The sequence below is a fragment of the Danio aesculapii genome, chromosome 6 (genome assembly GCF_903798145.1).
Source record: "Danio aesculapii chromosome 6, fDanAes4.1, whole genome shotgun sequence".
NCBI lineage: Eukaryota > Metazoa > Chordata > Actinopteri > Cypriniformes > Danionidae > Danio > Danio aesculapii.
The window spans coordinates 8,611,486-8,632,678 of record NC_079440.1 but is presented as its reverse complement, the minus strand read 5'-3'; the positions used below and the strand labels follow the sequence as shown (position 1 = coordinate 8,632,678).

The 21,193-nt window shown below is 38.0% G+C and overlaps 1 protein-coding gene across 1 annotated transcript in view; it reads right to left on the bottom strand.

Moving 5' to 3' along the window:
* bcl11ab (BCL11 transcription factor A b) overlaps nucleotides 1-21,193 on the bottom strand; it is a 49,816-nt gene that overhangs the window by 3,445 nt on the left and 25,178 nt on the right. The window lies entirely within an intron of this gene.

Genomic DNA, 21,193 nt, shown 5'->3' with positions numbered 1-21,193 from the left:
TTCCAATTAAATCATATACCATTATTTTATGAGTCATACAAAGTGGCCAGTGCTTATATTTGAAGATTTAAAAAATGCTGGTTTCTATAGGACACAATAAAAAAATAAGTGTAATTATAATATTTCTCATTGCATATCAATTTCAGAAATGAAATGAGCTAATATGCTAATTCTAGCTGTTTAATCGATTCAAACATTTACTAATATATATATATACACATACATATACATACATATATATATATATATATATACACACACACACACCAAAAACATTTGAATTTGGGAAATTTTGGTGGGGATCCAACCTCATTTATTATAAAATTTTAGTTTTTTGGGTTTGTTGATGTAAAGTGTAAATGCATTTGCGGCAAGTAACAAAAAAAAAGTAAAATCAAGGTAAATTTAAGACAAATCCAGTGGTGCCCCAAAATACACTGAAAAAAAAAGCAGAGCAGGGCATGAAGAAGGTAGAAATTATACTCAAGTTCAAACCAACCAAGCAATCAAACCAAGTGTGAAAACAGCCTAAAATAAGGGAAGTGTTCTCTTTAGACATATAATCATCCTGCGTCGCTGACATTTAAAACACCCACCTCACCAACAGCAGCTATTACTTGGTGGCCTTGTCTGAGAGGACGACTTATTGATTACTTTCAACCTTGTTTTCTTTCAGCACATAGCCGACAATCACATTTTCTTTAGCGATATGCTAAAAGGTGGGGGAGGGGGTATATGGGAGAGCAATTTGTGGGCATATGTCCATCCAGATCGTGAGAAGAGGATAGAAAAGCATCATTGTGTTTCTGATTGGAACTAAGCAAAATATCTGTGAGGGCAAACCAACCATTTATGGGCAATTCAATTGGTTTGATGTAGTATTGAATAATTCCATTCATACTAAACAACAAGCCTTGATACAGTTTCCACTTATTCGTCACTTCAGGACAAAAAGCTATTTGACCAATACAAACTTTTTAAGGACAAAGTATATAGGACATTTTTTTATTACTAAACAAGTCTTGAGTGTGAACAGTTCCTACTTTAACCTTTTACTACTGAGGTACATGTGACGTTGATTAGGCTATGTTTACACAACAACGATGTAGTCAAGTCAGTGGCTCAGCACTGGTGTGTATGTACTGTAGAATTTGCTATGTGTGTATGATGTGTCTCTGCTGCTGTCTTGCTGTTTACTTTGCTGATAAAGCTTTAGCAACAACTCGACCACATACTCTGCCATTGTTGTGTTTTTTTTTCGCACTTGCCTTTAATCTACACTTCCCTAAACACATTCCATGCATGTGGATGACATAATCATTTTCAATGACTCGTTTTCAGGACACGAAAACAGTGGCGTTTGCAGAATTTATGCACTTCCAGTCCCAATATGGCAATGTTGTGTAAACAAACAGGCAAAAAGTATATTTTACATAAAAATATTGCCATTTTGGATGAAAACATTGTTTAAATGGCTTATAAATTCCTTCTGTTTTTGAACAAAACTGCCACAGCAGCTGATCATTATTATACCCATATATATTTGGAGATAAAGTTCATTTCCAGCTGCAATTCGTAACGTTTTGATTTAGTGGCTAAAGTGGCGGTCACATTGGACTTCTCATCCCATAGACTTCTATTCATACGCACACAAATGTGTCAGACCAAAAACGAAAACTCGTGTGACAAGTAAGTAACATTTTGATTTAGTGGCTAAAGCCGCGGACATCCTGGACTTTTCGCCCCATAGACTTCTATTCATACACACAAATGTGTTAGACTGGAAACAAAAACTGGTCTGACAAGTTTGTAATATTTTGATTTAGTGGCTAAAGCTGCGGTAACACTGGGCTTTTCGCCCCATAGACTTCCATTCATATGCACCAAAATGCGTCAGACCGAAAATGAAAACTCTTACGACAAGTTCGTAACGTTTTGATTTAATGACTAAAGCCACGGTCACACTGGACTTTTCCCCCTATAGACTTCCATTCATATGCACGAGAATGCATCAGACCAAAAATTAAAACTCTTACAAAAAGTTCGTAAGTTTTGATTTAATGACTAAAGCCGCCGTCACACTGGACTTCTCGCCCCATAGACTTCCATTCATACGCACACAAATGCGTCAGACCAAAAACGAAAACTCGTGTGACAAGTAACGTTTTGATTTAGTGGTTAAAGTCGCGGTCTTATTAGACTTTTTGCCCCAGCGCACACAATTGTGTCAGGCCGGAAACAAAAACTCGTACGACAAGTTCGTAACGTTTTGATTAAGTGGCTAAAGCCGCTGACATACTGGACATTTCTCCCCATAGACTTCCATTCATACACACGCAAATGTGTCAGACCGGAAACAAAAACTTGGATGACAAGTTCGTAATGTTTTGATTAAGTGGCTAAAACTGCGGTCATACTGGACTTTTCTCCCCATAGACTTCCATTCATACGCACACAAATGCGTCAGACCAGAAATGTAAACTTGTGCGACAAGTTTCGCAGTTTACTGTATTGCAAAGTTAAAGCTTGGTGAACTCTGACCTGCCGAATTGCACCACGTGACTGTGTGAGACCAATCAAAGATCAAAACATGGCCTCTCTGTACAGAAACTTAAAATATGGACCAATGGCTTGCTTTTTTAAATGTCTAATTATTTTGTTTAATTCTGCCCATTTTCACAGCGCCGTACAACAGAATTTTGCGTGCTCTAACTCTAGTGTGGCCGCCGCATAATTCATATTAATTTGTACGATCTCATTCGTACATTTAAGTACAAGCTGCTCCTCCTCCAATGAAGGATAAGGTTTAGGGGTGGGGTTTAAAGATACGTTATACATTTTCAATCTTACGAATTATTATGAATTTTTCACTTTGCTGACAATATGTAAAATAGTTATGTTTTTTCTCCTGACTGATCAGGCTTTTTTTTTTCAGCTACAAATAAAAATACATAGAAATATCACCCGTTTCTATTGTTATCACTTGATTGAATAGAGTTATTAGTGGTTATCAGCTGATAGATATGGGCTAACAGGGGCCTTCTACGCCTACTGGTAGGCTCAGAAGGCTGTTATCATCCATCCACATGGTTAATCAGCCATACTAATAAAGAACATTCCAGATCCAGATCTGTTTTTACATTACTGTGACAGTTGGGTTTAGCGTTGGAGTAGTGGTAGGGGTAGATGTTAATAAAATACAACTAATGGGAAATTTAATAAAAAAATATTGTTAACTAAAGCCATATGTGATATTTAGCTGATTAACCATGTGGATGGATGATAACAGTCTTCTGAGCCTACCAGTAGGTGCAGAAGCCCCCCTACTGGACCATATCTATCAGCTGATAACCACTGATAACACCCATTCAATCGAATGATAACATTAGAATCAGGTGGAAATATTGTGAGCTCAGAACTTTAAGTAATATCTGGTCACACCTGAACCTAAGACCAACACATGCAAGTCACTACACATGCCCTCAGTCCATTTAACTAAATACACACATGAAACCAAAGACATGAACTATGTACTTAAAGGGCCCAGATCAGATCGTTTGACACCATGAAAACACATTCAAGGTTTACCACGCACTACGCATAATTCACCAGCAAATAATTACACTTCACTCGAGCATCTGTGCCCTCACACCTGACCCTAGTTTAATCTAGACATGATTATTCCCATATTCAAATCAATGTAATGAAAAGCTCCAAATGCCATATGGATACTCCAGGGACGAGGTGAGAAAATCATGCTTGGCCACTCTAAGCAGCTGGTAATATTTTTGCCAGTGCAAGTAAATGTGTTTAATTTCCAGTGCTTTTCAATCCCAACCCTGCACCCCCCCTGCACATATTGAAAGTGTCTGAGAGGGTGAGGAGGGTCGCCATCTTGAAACAGGGCCTCTCATTGAGCGCCGAGCAATGGGTCAGCAGTCACCTTAGCAACGCACATTAAAGAGGCGGACAGACAAAAAGGAGTGGACCAGACGGAGAGGTGAAGGGAAAGGCGGTTTAAACCCCACAGACGGGTGGAGGCATCGGCTGGGGGAGGTGACCGTCTGAGAGAAAGAAAGATGTGGCCATTGGGGAAGATGAACTGGTCTAGTCTGCACAGGGCAGAGGTGGATGTTTTGTTAGCTCACGGGACCGTCCCGCAGACAGAGCAAACACTGAGGGGGAAACGAGATTCAGACAGTTTGACTCCAGCAAACATCTACAAGCAATAATCTAGGTTTTAGGAAAATCTTTGAAGGGTTGTGGCTCCTAAATTCTAATTGGATGAGCCACTTTCAAAGCTGCTGTAATAGTAAACACAACTTTATAAGTAATAGCATTTAACGATTCCATGAAATTTAAAATAGTGTTTTTAGATGTTAGTATCAGTATTGTTAGTTTTTAAGATGTCTATAAGCCAGTGCACTCCAAAACAGTGACAAAATTCACATTTAGATTATACAAAACTGATATAAGCATGCAATGCTTGTAGTTTGTCACTTCCGCCCATATGGAGTAACGATTCTTCATGTCATTTCAAACCATATAATCATAACCAATCAAATGCTCTCTAGTATGCGACATGCGCCGCCCCCTTCAAGACACTTCTTGTTTGCTTGTCGTTTGATGATCTTGAGCTCAATCGCTCTCACTGGCAGAGTGGTGATAAAAACAAAACGCTATTGGCTGTTTTTAAAAAAGGGGAGGAGCTACTATGTCCCACCCTCTCTTCCTGTTTCGATGAGATTATGTCAAACATTGTGTAAAACTGCATATTTCAAAGCACTCTAAAAATGTTGAGTTATTTTTTTAACCAAATGGTTGAGTTAAACATATGTGCTACTTTGTTGGGCTATTTATTACATAACTCAACTAGTAAGATTTTTGAATTTTAACAATTCACCAGCACTCTTATTGATCATACAGGCTCGTGTTTCGTAGTTGATCCACTGTATATTAAATGGATAAAACGTTTCTCTACTCCACATGTTCATCTCTAGAGTTTTTAGGTGGAAATGAGGTATGCAGCTGTCATTCTAGCCTTTAGGACCCATTGGACTTCATGGGACCTTTAACATCAATGCAGCAATTGCTACAAACTAGCTTTGCAGATTTTGATTTTAATTATTTATTTGGCAAAAGGGAAGTCCTTAGCCTTTTCTCTGTCATTTGACACTGAATAAACCGATTAGTGCATGGCAACTTTTTTCTGCTAACACTGACCTCAACCTAACTGTTTACAATTAATTGAATGAAAGTTAATTGACATTCAATTGCAAAATTACTAATGTTTAACCGGATGTCTTCATGGGACCATAAAAAAAAGAGATATTATATTTTGCTCACATAAATGAAATTGGGTTCTGACATTGGGTTCTGACGTCAACCTGATTTTCATTTCCAAACAAAATCCAATGTCCCCACAATGTTGGGGCACAACGTCAATAGGACGCCATGTTGATGTCCTGTGCCTGCAGGGACAAGAAGACTAGATAGCCTACATTTGTCATTTACCTTTTTTTTTTTGTAATAAATTAATGTTCAGTTGTTGTTTTAATGCAAAATGTAGTACTGAATTAAATCATTTGGTTGAAAGAACATTTCGTTTATTTATTTTTTTTTTAAACCAAGTTACATTACCAATCCATAACCTTTTCACTTTGGCACACGTGTAGTGAAAATTTAGTTTCATTCGTAATTCATTGGGAGGGTGCTATGGCAAACGGATCTGCCAGATGAAGACCGCTCACCAACTTTAATTTGGCTGAATAACATCGCTTATCGCTGGGTGACAAACTGTTGTAACACATTTAGAACATTATGTAAATAATAGGTCATAAATAAAACTAATAAAATCTAATAAAACAACTATTTTTACTGCATTGGTGTCCTTCCCTCTCTGCAAAGACTAGCGCTTCCAGTTTTTTTCTTCAACCATGATGCGTGTGCATCCTGAATGTTTACAAACCAGTAATTGGCCTATAGTATATAGTCTCCTTCCAATGATAATAAAAAAAGGAGATGTCTAAGTGTACATGTTCAATGAAGTGTATTGTATGTGTTGTCCTCGGATTGGATTAGATTAGATTAGATTGAATTAGATTCAACTTTGTCATTACACATGTACAAGTATAAGACAACGAAATGCAGTTTAGGTCTAACCAAGAGTGCAATAGCAGCAACTTCAGGATATAGGTATAAGTTAAAGTGCAATTATAGACAAAACTATGGGTAATATTAACAGATTATTAGACTAGATTGTTTTTTGTCTTCACAAAACACCATCTAAATGACCAAAAGACTGTTCTGTCAATGGCCTAATTGCACATTAAACCTTAGATACCTGCTGTTTTCATTGACACTCCATGCTAAGGCTTTACAAAACCCGTAATCATGTAATCCATGGCCTTGGTTGATATTTAGATCAGTCTATTAACACAGCTGGCCTTCAGCACTGGTGAACAGTCTACAATGAGGGGTCCAGTACAGCGTTACACTTCACCACCGTGCCAACATTTCCACACTGCTCGACAAAGATTATTTCAAGTCATCCTGTCTCTTTCTTTGCATTCTCCTGATCCATGAGACTACAGACTACAGGCTTAAATGGCCATGTGATAGTCGGGTGTAGTGAGAGGACTCATTCAGAAAGCCTCCCTCAGGCAGAGCTCTGGAACTGGGACCAGTACAAAAAGACCAGTGTTCCCAATTCACATTACAGCCACGGGGTCAATATTTAAGGCTTCCCATCTGGCGCATCCAGGGCACAAGTGATGCAGTAAATCAGGCTAGAGTTAAATAGTTGGATTTCTCCTATCTCGACTTAAGGGAACTATAATGAAGTTATGTATAGTTGGATTCACCCAAATTGAGTCTTGCATTATTAACTTAACAAAATAATTTATACTAAAGTGTTACTGGTTAATCTGGAACTGAAGTTAGCAGGCTAAGCTATCATTTATCTACCCTTTTAACTATTAATAAGCAGCAAATTATTCAAATGGTGTAGTTATTAATAGTAAATAATGAGTGTTCCCCATACTAAAGTGTAACAGGGTAATCTGGAGCTGAAGTTAGCAGGCTAAGATATCATTTAATTACCATTTTAACTATTAATAAGCAGCAAATTAGGCAAATTGTGTAGTTATTAATAGTAAATAATTAAAGTTCCCTATGCTAAAATGTCACTGGTTAATCTGGAACTGAAGTTAGCAGGCTATGCTATCATTTAACTACCCTTTTAACGATTAATAGGCAGCAAATTGTGTAGTTATTAACAGTAAACAATGAGTAAAGTGTTACTGGTTAACCTGGAACTGACGTTAGCAGGCTAAGCTATACTACCCTTTTAACTATTAATAAGCAGCACATTAGGACAAACTATGTAGTTATTAATAGTACTAAATAATGAGTGTTCTCCATACTAAAGTTTTACTGGTTAATCTGGAACTGAAGTTAGCAGGCTAAGCTATCGTTTAACTACCTTTTTAACTATTAATAAGAAGCAAATTAGGCTAATACTATAGTTATTAATAGTAAATAATGAGTGTTCCCCATACTAAAGTGTTACTGGTCAATCTAGAACTGAAGTTAGCAGGGCTAAGCTACCATAAAAGGCTACCACATGTTAGCATAGCAGACTTCAACGTTAGCTACAGGAGATGACATTTTGAAAAAGGAGGCCGATGAAAGACAAACCAGCTGTTTCACTCAAGCGGACATGGTATTACTATTATTCCAACTTTAACTCAAATATAACGTTGCTAGCACACGCTGAACAACCTTAAACATACATTTTATCATCAATAACCTTCTATAAGATGGATGCACTGATCACTTAGCTAAGACAGGCCCCAATTCATCAAGCAGGATTCCGGCTCTCTGCTTTGCTGCTTAATTGGATGCATATGTTCTGGTATGCTAGCAGATGGAAGAGTTCTGCTAACCGCCACTGCTTTAGCATCAGCGAGGAGACGGGTAAAAAAAACCAGCAAATTCTGAAATCAAAGCCTTGTCCCAACTATGTTCAACACTTTTGCTATCCTCAGTTTTTCAAATAAAAGCTGTAGAGATATATGAAAAACAATTACACGACGGATTGTAACCAACCTGAACATACTAGAAAACATAACTCTTTCAAGCTGGATTCTTCATATTTATAATATACATATAAACTTTTAAAACTTTTACATGTAAACCCTCAACCTAACTTTCATTAGGGGAATAAACAAATCACACACAATTGTACAAAAAATACTGTACGAATTCACATACTGTAAATCAATGGGTAAAATGGGGCTTTATGAGTTTGAAGATTGAACACAGTGTCTTAGAACCACATACTGAACTCATAGTTAATTTCCAAACTTGGTTTTAGTCTCTGGTAGTATGTCCTCAGAACACTTGCTGAACATCTGATGAATAAAGCACATAAAATTAAAAACATATGAGAGTATCAAAGTCATCAATTCAGTCTGCAGGATTTCCAGGAGACACGTGTCTTGTTCTTTAACAATCCACCATGAAACAGATGCCAGTGCACTCAGGTTCCAGTTAGACTAGTGTGTTTTTGTTTCAAAATGGTGTTTAAGACTGAAAACACTCCTTGTTGGCATTTTAGAAAGTGCATTTAGGAAATGTCCACGCACACTATACAACCCAAAAAGCACTTAACACTTAATGAGTATGCGTTAGCATTCATATTCACAGTCTACCATGGTCTATCTAATGGTCATATGTGAAGGACTTGACGAATCAGGGATAAATAGACCAATCAGAGAGTGATTGTGGATAGCCACGCCTCCGCTTACCCAAGTTTAAATTTCAGTAAAACGTCATTTATACTGAAATTTATACTCACGAGTTTATAAATTCATTCAATTTCCTTCGGCTTAGTCCCTTATTTTTCAGGGATCGCCACATGAATGAGCGGAATGAACTGCCAACTATTTCGGCATATGTTTTACGCAGAGGATGCCCTTCCAGCTGCAACCCATCACTGGGAAACATCCATACACACTTATTCACTTACACACTCATACCCTATGGCCAATTTAGTTTACCCAATTCACTTATACCAAGTCTTTGGATTGTGGGGGAAACCGGAGCACTCAGAGGAAACCCACATGAACACGGGGAGAACATGCAAACTCCACACAAAAAAAGTCAAGCCGGGACTCGAACCAGCGACCTACTTGCTGTGAGGCAACCGTGCTAACCACTAAGCCACTCTGCCACCCAAACTCCAGTATTTCCAGACTAAAACAGGGTCTGAAGCATTTTTAAAATTCTAAGTTTTCGTGAATTGAAGATGCTGGAGTAGTGTAGATGCCAGCCATAAAGTAACTAAACATGCATTTTAAAACAAAAACTCATTAGTGTAAATGACACCTCATAGAAGAGGTTGTGTTTACAACTGTGTTAAAACAGACTTTCACACCAGAGAGCTACAGGAACTCAGTCATAAGAACTAGCTGCACTGCATTTGACAACAACAAAATCTGCAGAATGGAGGATCTGTTGATACTGCTCCTTCAACAGACATTTAACTGACTATAAGAAACTTTGCAAATACATGCCAACTTACACTAACCCTAACCCCAACCTAACAGTCTACATATAATCTAAAGAGAATTAGTTGGCATGTAGATACAATGTAACTTAAATTCAACAAATGAACCATCAAAATAAAGTGTGACCAAGACCCCATCTGATTGGTCAGATTGGGATAAACAACCTAAGTATGCATCACACAAATACTTGGCAATTTAATTAATTCCACTTGTCAGCAATATGGATTTTAGATATACTATTATCGCAATAACGATCCTTTTTCAATATATTGTGCTAGTCTGAGTGCTGGACTACAACAGACTAATATCCAAATAACACTTGAAATGACATGCATTTTAAATCAAAGTCAAGTTAGGGACACCCTCGAAAATAAAATGGGGATATCCCATTAAATAAATTCAAAATTCAAATGTTAAATAGTTTTTTCCAAGGGTAATATAATCAACTTCAAGAATGTAGGTTAATGTTGTCATTGAAAGATTGAGCTGGATGGCAGGAGAATCACGTCTGTCACATAGCTCAATCACAATGACAGCATATTAATTAACCCAACAACAGATAAATCACTATTTTAACCAGCCACAGCTCACAGGAATTCCAGGCAGAGCTGGAATGTTACCTGTGCGCTCTTGCCAGAAACCTGTCTGGAGCCCTGCAGATCTCAGCTCTTATACAGTACATACTTTCGAAAGACTGTAAGGGGCAAAGGTCACAGAGAGGGGGCTGTTTTCACCAGGTCTTCTAGCTGATGTATAAACAAATGTCAACAACATTTTTAAACCTCGAAAACTACAGGGTGAACCAGTTGTCTGCATAAGAAGGGGAGTGTTTTCATCTGCGTGTGTGGTCGCGTAGAAGCCCTTCGACAGCCGTGAATGAGCTCAGAAGATGTCAAATCAAATGCACAAAAGCTTTCTTTTTTGCCAAAGAGCAAGAGGCACCGAATTTACCATGTGGAAAATAAGTATTGAACATGTCACCATTTGCTGGTGGTGCTACTGACTTTTAATTTTCACTGAATGTAGGTAACAACCAAAGAAATCCATATGTGCAAGGAAAACAAGACTAATTCATTTACAAATGAAGTTATGTGTCATAAAATGAAATGACACAGGGAAAAGTATTGAACACATAAAGAAAGGGAGGTGTAGAAAGGCAGTGAAAGCCCAGACAGCAGATGAAATCTCTCAGTAGTTCTTCAGCAAAGCTCTGCCCTTCGTTATTGTAAATGAATGTTCGCTGATTCAGCCCAATATCTACATTACCAGGAGGATGAATATGAAGCCAAGGTAGGTGGTCACGATACTGGAATTCGATACCAATCGGTACTGAAATGTTAAAAACACCCATTTCCCGCGAACAGTTAAGCGCTGTTGAGCACATTATTAAACAGTGCTGATTTGCCATTGTGTTCACATGCTCAACAGAAATGACTGTAAATTGGCTGTGAAGGTCATCAGTTCATCTAACTCGCTGCTGTTTACTGAGTGTAACCACAGATACGGGGACACTGGAGCGTTTCAAAGTCACGTTGATCAGCAGGTTTTTCTATAAGCTGACATACGAGCAATCCACTGATGAATCGCGGTTTTAAAACGCTCAAGTGTTCCTGTATCTGTGGTTACACGCAGTAAACAGCGTTGAGTTTGGTGAACCCATGACCTTCACGGCCAATTACAGTCTTTTCAGTTGAGCACATAAACACAATGGCAAATCAGCGCTGTTTAAGAACGTGTTCCACAGCGCTTAAATGTTCACGGGAAATGGATGTTTTATAAAATTTCAGTACGATTGATATCGAATTCCAGTATCGTGACAACCCTAAACCAATGTGGAAATTTCAGCAAGACAATGATCCAAAACACAACCAAGGAAACTCTTAAATGCTTTCAGAGAAAGAAAATCAAGCTGTAGAATGGCCAAGCCAATCACCTGACTGGAATCCAATAGAAACCTGAGCAATGCATGCGACTTCATTCTCCGTATGAGAGGCGTCTTAGAGCTGCCATCACCAAAAGAAGCCTTTTATATAAAGTAGTAAATACATTTCAGTTGTTTAATAATTTCTCTTATGTAATTCCAATGTTACTGAACAACTAATTTGTCAAATCTTTTCAATTTTGTTTTATTTTAATGCTTGGGTTGTTACCAAATCTGGTTCAATTCCATGTCAACAGCTGCCTTTAGAAACATTATTACCAAAATACATGACGTCTTCAATACTTATTTCCCCCACTGTAGTTTTGAGACACTTGTGTGGTTAAGTGAAGTAGAGGGACTGGGTTAAAAGTGATAGAAACAACAAGCAAAAGAAGGGGTACTGAAGAAGAGTGTTGGCCTTCTGGTGACAGCAGGATTTATACACAGGCAGCTGGAGGACAGCACACCATCTCTAGCTACGCACCAGAAGAGACCTTAAATTCAGACATTCCAGAGGGGCGCTGGCAAGACCGTACACATACACAGCCCCGCAGAGGTCAAGGGTCACAACTCAGTCAGTGGTGGAGCCAAGCGCAAGAGTATCTGAGGAAGCGGCACAGCAAACACTCATCAGCTTGTTGGCTTCTCCAAGCATTAAAGAGAAAAACACAAGATAGCAGACACAACACTTGTTTTTGTCTTAACTTCGAGGTTATTATGTTAAAATCTCCTAAAACTGAGCAGATCTACACTCTTGTCTCTCGTCTTATTTAACCGAAAAATAAATAGACCAAAATGGTTGATGATTCATCTTTCACATCCAATCAAAATGCTTTTTTTTTTCTAATCAAATAATTGACATCCATAACACTGAACTACAACAATAATAACATATTATGATGTACATTTTTCATGCTTTGTCCCAACTTCCTGTTTCAGTGGAAAATAAGTCAACACATGTGCCTGTAAAGCCATTTTGTAGTGTATTTAAATGGCATATACCAATAAAGTAAATACAGAAGAATAGGCGGAGCTTGTGTGTAAGGCTGGGGAAGGCTTAGCCTCCCTCTGGCCAGAGACCATGGAGATAGCAGCAAAGAAAAAACTGCATTGAAACCATGTAACAGGTGTAAGGTGAAATATGAATGTAATGTAATGTTCATGATTAGCAGAACACTTCAGTTATTGTAAGTTTGGCAACCAAATTTAAAGTCCCCCTCCGCACAAAAATGGAACTGTCCAACTCTGCACTTTACACTGATGAGTTTGTGACTGGAGCTCAGCTCTGAAAACAAAACCAAAAGTGCTGGCAACTATAATATAATATAATATAATATAATATAATATAATATAATATAATATAATATAATATAATATAATATAATATAATATAATATAATATATACTTTCCCAGTGATGGGTTGCAGCTGGAAGGGCATCCGCTGCGTAAAACATATGGTGGATAAGTTGGTGGTTTATTCTGCTGTGGCGACCCCTGATTAATAAAGGGACTAAGCCGAACAGAAAATGAATGAATGAATAAATATAATACATACAACGCATTATATTTATTATTATTATTATATAAATTATTATATAGTGGGTTAGTTTAATAAAAATATTTAATGTGCGTGTTGAATATAATAGACGCTTGTTGACTGGTGGTGCTTTTGTTGAAACCTCTTCTTGGTCAGTCGCAATTCTTTTTAAATACATTAAAGGGCAGCGCATATCTTAGCCTTACCCTGGAGTTTGTTAACCTTCCACCTATGTACAGAATGTATTCTTACTTATGTTTGTATTGCCATCGGTTTGTGTAAAAGTACTATATTCTTTAAAATTATTTAAACCAGAAGTTCATTGACCCTTGATTGTCCATAGTAACATCCAAAGACTCCTCAATATGAGCTATTTTAAAAACAATTCAGCAGTAATTGAAAAAGCTAGATGTTTTCACACTTTTTATGTACAGAAACTGGCAGCATTGATATTAAATTTACCACAACTGATTATGTGACTTCATAGGATTTCATAAGTCAGTTAAAATTAAATTAAATATTGAGGTAGCGGAAATATATATATATACACACACACACTACCTGACAAAAGTCTTGTCACTTATCCAAGTTTTAGGAACAACAAATAATAAATTGACTTGTAGTTGATTGTTTGGTATCAGCAGTGGCTTATATGAAAGGCAAACACCTCTAGATTACGCTTAGTTTACCAAAATAAAATATGATCATGCCTCTATCTTCATCTTACTCCAGACATGCTCAATAATGTTCATGTCTGGTGACTAGTCTGGCCATTACAATGCTCCCATATGGAATATAACCCAAAACCTTGATTTTTTCCTTCACCAAACTGATTCTGTGTGAATCTTGGGTCCATGTGGGTTCCAACAGCCCCTCTGCAGTATTTGTGATGATTGGGATGCAGTTCAACAGATAATTCATCTGAAAAATCTACCTTCTGCCACTTTTCCAAATGATCAACTAGAAGTCATAATATATTAATCTGTTGTTGACATGGTTTTAGTCATATTAAAAACTCCCCTGGAAATTTACTATTTACTCCCCTGGAGTATTACTATTACTATATGATACCATCAGTATACTATGGAACTATCATAAAGAGTTTATGATTGAGATTGTTTTCAGCACCAGGTGATCTGAAAGTCAGACCCAACAACACACAAAAAAATTGCTAAAACAATTTCTTCAGCGCGTCTCAAAATATCAACCCCCCTAAGCAACTAGAATTCTCATAAACTGACTTTCTTTGCAAACTACTTTTCCACATGTGTACTCACAAGAGGACGTCGGCCTTTTCATACATGACAGGAAAATCCTGAGGAGTCTCTACACCACAACGAGGGCATCTGTCCTCTCAGTGTGACGGGCCTCTGGGTTTATATGTGTCTTTGTGTGTGTGACAGAGTCTCTGTGTGTGTCTGTCTGCGATAGTTCACTCTGACAGGCTTGGAGGGCAGGGGTTCACGGAGCAGGGCAGGGGACAGAGGAGATGATCCATTCACATCCAGACCATCACGACATGACAAGCGCAATGGGTGCAGGGGGGATCAAAGTTTAGATTTGCTTTCTAAATGGGCCGGTCCTATTAAACGGCTCATAAAAACGATGACAGGTCGCTATAGACTGAATAGTTCATAGCAGGGTTGGGAAAAGTTACTTTTAAAAGTAATGCATTACTAATGACTGAGCCATATTGGTATGATCAAGGTCACTTCTTTCTTGCTCCATCTTATTGTCTGTTTTTTATATTCATTCATTAATTTTCCTTCGGCTTAATTGCTTTATCAGAGGTCGCCACAGCGAAATGAACCACCAATTTATTTAGCATATGTTTTACGGAGCGGATGCCCTTCCTGCTGCAACCCAGTACTGGGAAACACCCATACACACTCACATTCACTCGCATACGCTGCGGCCAATTTAGTTTATACAATTCACCTATAGCGCATGTCTTTGGACTGTGGGGGAAACCGGAGCACCTGGAGGAAACCCTCGCTAACATGGGGAGACAATGGAAACTCCACACAGAAATGCCAACTGACCCAGCCTGGACTTGAACCAGCGACCTTCTTTCACCCAATAATTAATATTATTAATTACTTACACTCATGTTGTTATAATCTCCTCTTTGTTCATCTTTGGAACACAAATGACAATGTTTTAGAAGAAATCTGAGAGCTCTCTCATCCTCCATAGGCAGCAATAGTTGCAAGACTTTCAAAGTATACTAAAGGAACCAAAAGCCTTGTTAACAAGGTTAACAAGCCTTGTTCACATTCCATGTGAATCATAAAAATACTTTTGTGCCAAAAAAACAGTAAAATGACTTTGTTTTGAATGTGTCTTATGCATTAGATCAGGGTGAGTGTTTAGTACAGGAAATACGACGGTTGTGTGTTTCGCTGCCGACTCTACTGGCAATATGTCATTGTAGTAAAGTAGCAAATGCGCACTCTGCCAGTGTGTTTAGTACAGATTTAGTACAAAGTTGTTTTTACAGTTTCTTTCGCACAGTGTTCTTGGAGCTTCGTTTGATACAGTAGAACATTAAATGCAATGTTTTGAAAGTTTTTGGTTTCTTTTCTGGACTTTGAACATCTCAGGACCACTATTGTATATGAAGGATGAGAGAGCTCTAGGATTTCATCTAAAATATCTTAATTTATGTTTCAAAAATGAAAGAAAGATCTCAGGGGATTTGAATTAAATGAGCATGAGTATTTAATAAAAGAATTTTCATTTTTGGGTGAACTAATCCTTTAAAATGTAGAGTTACTTTAGTTACTTGAAAAAGTAATCTGATTACAAAACTTATGTTACTTGTGCACTGCAAAAATGCATTTCTTACTTAGATTTTTGACTTGTTTCTAGTCCAAATTTCTAAAATGTCCTAAATCAAGATGTTGTTTTGTTTTAAGAGGTAATATATCAAAATTAAGTAAGTTTTTCATTAAAACAACACAATACAGTTTGCTTGTCTCGAAAAGGATTCTTTATTTAGGACTCTTTAAAAATTTGCACTTAAAACAAGACCAAAAATCTAAGTACTTTAAGAAAAGCATTTTTTGCAGTGTGTATAAATGCACTACTCCCAACACTGGTCACAATCCCATGTACACTGTAGTTCAGCAAACAAACATTATAGTGTAAAGTGTAATGTGTACACAAACAAAGTGTAATAATCTCTGCACGTCAACTCATTTATACCATACCACTAAATGGGGTGACAGATTTTCACGACGATGGAAGCGTGTAACACTGTCCGTCTGGTTTTCACACACACGCATTGTTTCAACCTTCTCATCAAACCCTCTTTCTTGCTGTAAACATCAGTAGACACGCTTTCACATGCAAACTCAACACGCCACTTAAACTGTCATGGGCCTTTATTTTCAGTCGGTAAGAAGCTGAATGGATGCTTTGTGACGGTTTCATGCCTGCATTCTACAAGTGCTCAATTTGTTACAGCCGTAATGTCAGCACGGTGTGTTCCTCAAATGCAAGAGAGGCAAACAAACTCCAGAAAGAGGGACAGTGGATTAGAAAAAACTGAGACAAGGGAGTCTAAGATGAGAGGTATAATGAATGAAAGAAATAGAGAGACAAAGAGACTCTGAGAAGAGCAAGACAGGCTGATACAGAAAGAAATACATCGATGGACAGATAAGTGCTGAAGCAAATTAACCTCTTTAATTGGAGCTGCGCTCTCTCTGAGCTCAAAGATTGTTTCGGGCCGCTGACAGCTGACGGGGTGAGACGCTACAGGCCCGTGATGGGACATCTGCTCCCTGGCTAGACAGATAGCACTTCTGGACACTGTATTTTATGTTTGTCAGGGCTAATGAATGAAGAGAAAGGGAGAATGAAGAGAAAGGGATTAAACCAAAGGCTAAACAAAATTAGACATGTAAAACATGAAAGGAGATGTTTTAATGAATGTTCAAGCTACTGTATTTTGGTCATCTTTATGGTCATTTCTAAAAAAAAATTGTACATATAGATAACGAATATATTCTCATTATTATTATAAACACTCATTTGAAGTCAGAATTATTAGCCCCCCTGTTTATTTTTTTCCCCAATTTCTGTTTAACAGAGAGAAGACACATTTTCAACACATTTCTAAACATAATAGTTTTAATAACTCGTCTCTAATAACTGATTTCTTTTATCTTTGCCATTATGACAGTAAATAATATTTGACCTGATATTTTTCAAGACACTTCTATACAGCTTAAAGTGACATTTAAAGGCTTAACTAGGTTAATTAGCTTAACTGGGCAGGTTAAGGTAACTGGGCAAGTTATTGTATAATGATGGTTTGTTCTGTAGACTATTTAAAAAAATAGCTTAATGGGGCTAATAATTTTGACCCTAAAATGGCTTTTAAAAAATTAAAACTGCTTTTATTCTAGCCAAAAAACAACTAATAAAACTTTCTCCAGAAGATAAAATATCAGACATGCTGTGAAAATTTCGTGAATCTGTTAAACATCATTTGGGAAATATTTAAAAAAGAAAATCAATTCAAAGGTGGCTAATAATTCTGACGTCAACTGTATATTTAGAATAATAAATACTGGCTTCCATTAATTTTGCATAAATTATGGAGTGAATATGGAGTGGGCCATATATATATATATATATATATCAACCCAGGCTCATTCTGAAAAAGTACCGCTATATACATTTCTGGAGAGCGTGAATTATCCACCAGAGGCCGCTGTGTACACTTTTTCAGATCTCAAATTTCCCTGGCGAGTGCCATTCGTGCCTGTGGTTCTCGCGTAAATCCACCAGAGGCCACTATCGACTGACTGAATGACTGACAGACTGACCGACCAACGATAACTCCACCCACCCCTTCCCTAAACCCAACTGACAGTGTTTTGAAAAACAATCCAGAATAAGCCCCTGATTTTTTCCACATTTTCAGATTTTACCACATTCTCACCCTGTTATTTACTTGTTTATTTTGTTTTTTTGTTTTTGTCTTACCTGCTTTCTAGAACAGTTCTTCTTGGTCAACTCCTGTCTGTGTCTCAAGTCCGCCGATATTATTATATTATTAAGACATATTAACACACTGTATATTATTAAGACATTGTCACTTTATCATATTTATAAGCTTTTTGGCACTATATACTGTTTTGAATAATACTATACGTTTTGCCACTATATACTTCTTTGCATCTGCACAACTCTGCGTTTGCACACCTTGACATATGCCCTTAAGTGTAATTGTGTTGTTTACTAATTTATATTTTTTACTTATATTTTTAGATCCTGTACATGTGGTTGAATTGACAATAAAGCTGACTTTGACTTTGACGAACGGGTCAAGACACTGGGTAACAGCGAAAAAGCAGTCCACACGGAGGTAAGCGGTCAGCTGCTAGCATGAAAAGGAACGGCGTCATACCGCCTCGTAGCGTTCATTTTAAAGACGAAATGCAGCCATCCATACTTCAGGATACATAATTCGGGATCTCCAGAAATGTATATAGGGCTACGTTTTTTTTTTAGAATGAGCCATGTATTATATATATATATATATATATTATACAAGTTCTTAATGTCCCTGACATTTGCCATCCATTACACCAAACCTGTTATTACACATCTAATAGCAAAATCCTTTAATTGAATCCATTCATTATTTTGCTTGTACTGGTGCTTTTATTTCATATTTGTTCACTGTGAGGAAAGTGGTTCATAGTAAGGAAAGAGCATGACCTCTGTTTGAACATTCTTCCCATAAAGTACCTTAGTGTTAAATGAAAAAAGGAGCTGTAGAATGGCTTGAGAGTTAGTCAATTACAACAGGTTTTTTTCTAATCTTTAGGTGAACTTTAACATAAGCTCAAAGGTCAAGACTTGTATGTATGTGCCTTCAAGAGCAAAACTCAACAAATCAAGGACACGGTTGCTTTTTGTCTCAATGATTTGAGTCAAAAGTAATTCTGTAGTTTCTGCGTTTCTGCCAGAGAGCAGTGAAAGGTCAAACTATTTCCCCACTGTAGTGGTTGTTTCCTGAACTCTTCAGAATTGAGGATGAAGTCAATGGACGAGGAGAGCACATCTGAGTAACCCCCAATCTTCACGTGGATGGCCTTGGCTAGTTTAACCCACACTTTAATAAAAATAAATCACGTCTCATATAAACAGAGATGTGGAAAAACTGAAACTATTCATAGACGGCGGTGAATGTATAGGCAGCGCTTTCTACATTCAGAGGCGATATTGATAGCCCGTATACGGCTCAAGTATTCACTTACCAAACAAAGCTACAGAGCACCATCTGGAAGTTGTGGCCCACTTTGTGGGGCCGGAGACGCGGTATGGCACACATACCATACACATACATAGACATAATGAAGAATGTGAAAAAGAGACGTCAAGAGAAAGATGGAGAAAACAGATAGATCGAAAAAACAGAGCAACATACTCTCTATCACGCTTGCACACACACACACACACACATAGACATACCCAGCAGAATCAAGCACAAAGACGCACAAATTCACAGTGAGAAACCGTGACACTCCGAGACCCCTGCTGTGTGTGAGAGCCCCCTCAAAAATCTGCATAAATACATATGCAAATGTGCGGGTCAACTGATAGACAAGTGAAGGAACATATTTATCCATCTCTATGCCAAACAGATATTTTCACACATGTGCGATTTTCACACTCCAATTGAGCTCGTCTGTGTTGCATTTATCTTTATAACCATAATTCATTATTATGACACCCATCATATTTACATCACAATGTATATCTCTCAACTGTCCAGCTAGTCTTTGTATCGCACATTTAAAAAAGGTTCATTCAGGTATGTGTGTGTATGCATGTGTTTTATAAATTGTCTTCAACAGAGGCACGCAAGCCAACCGGTTTAAACCAGTCAAGAAGTCAGCGCCTCTCTTTGCCTTCGGCCAAAAAAACAACAACAAACCTAGTGGCATTTGATATACTGGCGGCAGGTATGAGGGCTGCATATGTGTGTGTGCGCGCTTGACGTCTAGTCAGATTTAAAAGACCTGGAGCTCAGCCAAGTTGATCTGGAAATGGACAGCCACCATCAGGGTAAGAGGACAGCCCTTCCCCCCTCCGGCAGTTTTCAACTTGACCCCTCCGTTAACCTAAAGAACACATGCTCGGCTAGCACTGAGCCACTTTCTCTTATTCTCACTCTCTTTTAAGACATTGTGGGCTTAAAAATACAAATAAAAGCTGTCCCAGATAGCATACGAATGTGATGTGAGCCTAACGTGGCCCATTTGGAAAATGTGAGCCACCGTTGGCAAAAATGTGGCATAGTCATTTTAAGGGTAATCTTGGTCTAAACTCAAACTGGCTTACATGTGTAGGTGCAAATGTGCCCCAGTTATCTTAGGACATGTGTGGGCCACTTTGGGCAAATATTCGGCACAGTAAGCTTTGTCTAATGCGGCTGTGTGCCTAAAGTGGCCCAGAGAAAATATGGAAAATGTGCCCTTGTTATCTTAAAACATATGTGGGCCACTTTTGGCGAATATTCGGCACAGTAAGCTGTGGCTAATGCAGCTGTGAGCCTAAAGTGGCCAAGAGAAAATATGGAAAAAGTGGCCCAGTTATCTCAAAACACATGTGAGCCACTTTTGGCGAATATTTGGCACAGTAAGCTCTGGCTAATCTGGATTTGAGCCTATAGTGGCCCAGAGAGGATATGGGAAATGTGGCCTTGTTATCTTAAAACATATGTGGGCCACTTTTGGCGAATATTCGGCACAGTAAGCTCTGGCTAATCTGGATTTGAGCCTATAGTGGCCCAGAGAGGATATGGGAAATGTGGCCTTGTTATCTTAAAACATATGTGGGCCACTTTTGGCGAATATTCGGCACAGTTAGCTCTGGCTAATGTGGATTTGAGCCTATTGTGGCCAAGAGAATATATGGAAATTGTGGCCTTGTTATCTTAAAACATATGTGGGCCACTTTTGGCGAATATTCGGCACAGTAAGCTCTGGCTAATGTGGATTTGAGCCTATTGTGGCCCAGAGAAGATATGGCAAATGTGGCCCAGTTATCCTAAAAACAAATGTGGGCCACTGTTGGCAAATATTTGGCACAGTAAGCTCTGGCTAATGTGGCTTTGAGCCTAATGTGGCCCAGAGAAG